A 6463-nucleotide genomic window follows, 5' to 3' on the forward strand; every position below is an offset into this window, starting at 1 on the left:
CCGGGCAAGAGCCCAAATTATAAGTGCGGCTAGCTATGTGGTTACCTAGGTGGTCACGAAGGACCACACTAGCCGTAGCTGAGTTATTTAAAGTAGAGCCATCAAAGTTTAGTTTACAAAATCCCAGAGGGGGAGGGGACCAAGAAATAAAAGAAGGGGTAGGAGGAGACGCAGAGGAGTGAATGGGGGGGACCAGTAGGATGTAGATTATCCAAGAGAGAACGAGATTGCCATTCTTGAAAAAGGGTAAAAGCACGATAAAAAATGGTATCAACAGTAGGGGTAGAACTCTTAAAGATAAGGGCATTTCGACATTTTCAAATGCTCCAGAACATAATGGCTATCTTAGGAATAGCCTTGGGAGAAGAAGCTTTAAGAGAGCGCAAAAAGGGCATGGACTGACGAAGAAGAGACAAGGGAGTCAACCCAGTTACGTACAACCATAGAAGACCAAACATCCCTAACAAAAGAGCACGAAAGAAAAAGAGGGTCTTGAGATTTGGAAAATGAATTACGACATAGGGCACAAACGGGAGATACATCAATCAAAAAGGACAAATAATTTAGATTAGATTTGTACAAAGTCATACTTCTAACTGTAAAAAAAGCAAGTATGTTGGCATAAAAACATAATTCTACATACCTCTATCTTGTCTATCTAAATACATATCTCATACACTGTAATGTTGCATAGATCTTACCTCGCACTCTTTGGAACATGCTATCATACCAAGATATATGTAAATCTAAGCTAGCTAGCTAGTATCAAAATCTTACAATTAAGTATAATCCGATCACTATTATAATTAATTACATAATTGAACAAGCATTAGGGTTTTCATCACTAAACATCCAAGTGTATCTGTCGTCAAGATCACCAGGAGTAGCAAATGCTTGAGGTGCATTCTTAACATAGCCAGTAGGTGCTTTCTTATCATAAGCTTGAGGAGCATAAGGGTAAGATACCAAATTATATGGTACATATGGCCAAAACTCCGCTCTCTTCCCTGTGCTCTTCACTTTCTTAAGTACCTTCTTTGGCTCCACGTTTCCAGTTACAGTTACTTTGCTCTGCTTGCGATTCACATCAACCGATTTCACACCTTTTGTATCAGCATAAACGCACACATTATTAGTCCATCGACATAATTAAACAAACATCTAGTAATTACCATATTATTTTAATGATATATAATATGACTGGTTCATTTTTTCACGTTATAAAATGGCAACAATTACTCTTATAATATCTACAATGTAAATATAAATTTTGAAAATTTTAATTCAGCATAAAATAAATATTTTTTGAGAAATTATAAAATAAAAATAAAAATTACATAAATGAAACTAAAAATTTGATAAATCAAAAAGAAGTTGATAATACTATTTAATACCATTAATAAAGTAATATAATTAATTACTTGAAAAAAATATGTCAATTATGAACTATATAATCATTAAAACATTATGATAGTCATATTTCAAAAGAAACCTGTAAAATTTTCATGATCCAACGTGGTGCTAGGACTTTTCACTCATTCACGTGGTTATTTTGTCTATTCACACGATAACATAACTAAGTATTAGTTCAAGCACACATTCGTATGATTTCAATGACAAATGCAAATAATATAATGCACTTATGCACACCAAAATATAGAAAATCGAATCAATGCTTCTACTGAGAAATTTTTCATTGTAAAATAATCGGCATATGGATTGTGAGTTTATGCATGATGCTAGGTTAATAGAGAGTGAAGCTAAGGATAGCTCAATTGGTTAGAACTTTCTTCCCAATTACAAGCGATCTTGAGATTGATTCTCATCATCTGCCCTTATGACTCTCTAAACACTAAAAAAAAAAATTGATGCTAGGTTAACATATATTTACCCTAAGAAGTATAAATTAACTAATCAGAGCAACATTAAACTTTTTTTTTTTATTGACTTTTTGTTTGAGTAATTATTTTTAATAATGACGCAAGTCAACCATGCTGATGAACAATGTAACAAATATTCATCACTATTGTCATCACTATTGTCCTGTTAGAAACTTTTGGTTAAGCGGCTAAGAATCGAACCTTAGCATTTTACAAGTTAAAAAAGTATAAACCTTTTATACCCTACTAGAAAATACTAGTACTCGACACTCGTGTTCTCACTTTAGTGTAGAACACCAAAAGTGGTCATATAGTTAGCTCAAAAGTAGTTCTTTCTTACTTACGAAGTAGTTACTCCTTTTCTTTTGGAATATAACTCTTATTCAGTTTCGTACATTACTCCGTATTTAAATACGCTAATCTTTAACTTATACTTGCAGAGTTACAAGAAAATGCAATCATATGTGATCATGTTAAATATTTTTTAGAGAGATAATTTCAGGGATTATGTGATCATGTTAAATTTGTCTTAATATATATTTGGGTAATGTTATATGTAGCCCCAAGGGCTATGTATAAGCGTTAAATATATTCTTGGAAATTGTATAAAATAGGAATTAATGACAAAAACATGCGTAAATCAGTGTTATTAGTGTTTATATTTTGACGATTTCTAAACTTTTTACGATTTTCAAGTGTAAATTTAATGCTTTTATGTAGCCTTAAGGATTATGTATAACATTTTCCTATATATTTTAATTTTTGATTTTTTAGAATTTTCACTAGTTGATAGTAAAATATCTAATTATATATACATGGTTTAAGTTAAATATCGAACCATTAATGTTAAAACTTATAATACTCATATTTCGTATAACCCTTTTTTTAAAGGGGCTTCTATCAGTTTTAACCGGTGAAAAGCCCCAATCCTAGTTTCTTTAAAGTTTTTTTTAGGTTTATAATAATGCTTCCTCCTTTTGGGAGGAACTTTTCTCTCTCGAAAGAAAGAGTTTCCGATCTCTTTCGAAAGACAAGGGTTTTTTTCGATCTTCTTCGAAAGACAAGGTTTATCTCCTCTTTTCGGGGGAGAAATTTCTTAGTTTTTTGAATCCATGATATTAGATCTAATGAATTGTCGTGAAATTATTTCGTTAATGAAAAAGTTATCAAGTTTTCGAATGCGGACAGATGAATCAGAAGAAAAACATCCTCACGGTTAGAAAGAATCGTTAGATTATCTCTCCAACAAAGCTGTATTTTCCAGCGATATAAGCGGGAGATGTTTCACAGAGCAAGATCTACTCAACAATCGTAGTTTTTATGAAGGAAAATTTTATTTGATTCAATATCTTATGTATTTGTTAACATCGAATCTATATTGTAGATATCGTATGAATTTTAATTAATGAAATATTTTTGCTATTAAAAAAAATAATAATAAATAAATAAATAAAAAAGTACCCCTTCTGTTCTTAAAGTTTGACTATCTTTTCATTATAAGCCATTTCAAAAACTTCAAGTCACAATTACATAATTTAATGCTTTAATTTTTTTCATAATTTTTTAAATACTCCATCATTTTAATTACTTCTCAATTTCTCATACCTTACACCATTTACACACTCACTTAAGCTCTATAATCATTGATTCACATTTATATTTTTTCTTTAAAGTTATCGAAATTAATTGATTTTATATTTCGCACTGTAAAGAGCACAAAGTTGGAAAACCAAAGGCGATATGCAATCCCCTCATTAAACCACAAGTTTGTGCTCATTAGACATGGGATTGTAGAATTTCATTGTCTCAACTACAAAATACATCATTTTTTTGGTTCAAATTTGATTATATGGACTGCTTCATATACTTGTATTGAATAACACTAAAATCTAACTGACCAATTTTTGCTTTCTTTACAACAGCTTTACTAAACGCTTAAATTTTCCCGGTAGGAGTTTCATTAATCTTAATCTCTCCGTCCTTTTATTAGAGACCCATTTCTCTTTATTATGTGAGCAATAAATGTTAGAAATGGATCTCTAATAAAAGGACGGTGGGAGTACTACATATCTTTGATCTTTCAATTATGAAAATAATCGCACAATCTTTTCGAGTTATTGGTAGCTTTATTTGTAGCTTGATTATGATACCATGTATTTTGACTAGTGCTGTCAAATTTCAAACCGAAACCGTTTAACTGCCCGAAACCGACCGACCCAAATGAGAACCGAACTGATTAAAAATCGATTTTTTTGAAACCGAAAACCGACCCGAACCGTATTTTAGTAAACCCGAAACCGAATCGACCCGAATAATGTTAAACCGTATAAGAACCGAACCCGTTAACAAACCGAACCAAATATAAACCGAACTGAAAGAAAACCGAATCGAAAAAGAACCGAACCGTATCTAACCCGAAACCGGTTCCAACCCGAAACCGTTTAAACTGGCAAAAAAACCGCTTACACCGAACCGTTAGCAAACTGCTACCCGTTTGCACCGAACCATTTAAAAACTGAACTGTTTGTAAATCGAACTAGTTATAAACCGAACCGTTTATGATTCAAACCGCTTCTAAATCGAACCGTTTACAAACTTTTTTATATAATTAAATGGATTTTTTTTTTTTACGGGAATATAATTAAATGGATTAAATATTAGAAATCTTAGAATATTTTTTTTAAAATAGCAAGGCAAATCATTCATTAAGGATAATCAGTGTTCACAAACAAGAGCAAAACAAGCAGGCTCAGGCCCTGCCTCAAACTATTAGCAACACTACTGCCTCTAGTCATGTATATAAATGATTAAATAAGAAGCATATAATAACCTAATTGTAAACACAGTAATACATTAATACACTAACTCTTATAATCTACTTCGTAATAAACTAGTAAGATCAGTATGACTAAACTTGAAACAGAACATAATATGTATTTATAAAATCAATGAGAATTTGTTTATAATATGATGCCTAAATAGTAAATATGAAATGATTCGCGACTTTATATAAAACTTGTGAACGCAAAAGGTTAGCAAGTACTATCAAATTTCAAACCAAAACCATTTAACTGCCCGAATCCAAACAACTCGATAAACATTTTATTTTTTGAAACCGAAAACCGACCCGAACCGTAATTTAGTAAACTTGAAATGGAACCGATATGAATAACGTTAAAGTGGTTAAACCATCGAAAAACCGAACCAGTTATAAACTGAACCGAAAAAGAACCGAACCAGTTAAAAACTGAACCGAAAAAGAACCGAACCAGTTATAAACTGAACCAAAAAAGAACCGAACTGTTTTTAACCCGAAACCGTTTCCAACCGAAACTGTTTGAACCGGGATAAAAACCGTTTGCACCGCACTGTTAACAAACCGCAACCCGTCTGCACCGAACCGTTTACTATCCGGACTGTTTACAACCCGAACCGAATTAAAACCGCTTAAGAATAAACCGAAACCGAATCGAACCGATAACTTTTTAAACCGAACCAAAACCGACCCGTGAGACAATTAAACCGATTCCAAACCGACCCGATTGAATACCGAACCGATTTCAAACCGAACCGAAACCGAATTGTCAAACCGTTTTGACAGTGCTAATTTTGACATTTTTATACGGAAACAATGGTAAAAAAAAAAAAGTGTTACCTTTGTTATTGGTGACAGCATTTCTGACTCTTCTTTCACAACCATCACAGTCCATTTTCACCTTGATCTCAACTGTCTGTTAATGAACAGAGATAGAGTTCAGTTGAAATAATCGTTGTTATTGTGATCATCATACCAAAGCTAGGACATCTTACATAAAACATCGGATGGTAAAAAAGAGCTGAAAACAAAGGGGAGAATTTACTGGAGACTAAACTTCACAGTACAATTGTCATTGTCATTATGCATATCATTGCTTTTCTATGTAACCTTACACAGAACATACTGATAGAATATAAAACCAATCTTAATACTCGAGCTAGTATGAGAAGAAGGTCATAGGTTCAAATCTCATCCACTGTCCATATATCATAGACAGATAACAGGAAGGTGAAACCGAGCTGAAAAACAAACTAAACGGAGACAACGTTTAGTGTTGTACTAAACTTTTACTATACCATTGCGACGATGTGAAAGACAATTAATACTTAGGAAGGTAAAAATCGAGGCGAAAACAAAGGATTACCTGCATTGGTTTACGTTTCTTAGAAGTCTAAGACATGGTCTAAGAGCCCCATTTTCTTTTTTTTCTTTTTTTTTTTTTGCTGTGATTCTTCTTCTGAGAAACTTACTATTTATGGGAATCCAAAACAAAAGCAGAGTAAAACAGAGAGAAGGAGGTAGAAAAAGAGAGGAAACAGGAAGAGTAAGAGTAGGAGAGATCTGTGATTTGGGAATATAAATGGAAAGAAAGAACAATTATAAAGTTGGTGATTGTTTTATGCTTGACTCGTTTTTGGATGTGAGCTACCTTAACCCCTACATCCCTATCATTTGTGTATGTGGGTTCGATTTTTGGTGGTTTATATTTAGTTTTGTACACTTCTCTACTTCAACCACATCAAACAAACAAACAAATACTCATGTG

General features: G+C 32.7%; 1 pseudogene across 1 annotated transcript; it reads right to left on the reverse strand.

Annotated features, from left to right (window-relative positions):
- Window positions 1-562: 562 nt before the first annotated feature.
- Window positions 563-6113, reverse strand: LOC145563777 (heavy metal-associated isoprenylated plant protein 20-like; annotated as a pseudogene). Its single transcript, XR_014094601.1, has 3 exons — window positions 6062-6113; window positions 5536-5611; window positions 563-1103 (listed from the first exon to the last, which is right to left on the reverse strand). The product of XR_014094601.1 is annotated as a heavy metal-associated isoprenylated plant protein 20-like (transcript).
- Window positions 6114-6463: the final 350 nt, after the last annotated feature.

This window comes from Chenopodium album, chromosome 10, assembly GCF_948465745.1.
Source record: "Chenopodium album chromosome 10, dcCheAlbu1.1, whole genome shotgun sequence".
Taxonomy (NCBI): Eukaryota; Viridiplantae; Streptophyta; class Magnoliopsida; order Caryophyllales; family Amaranthaceae; genus Chenopodium; species Chenopodium album.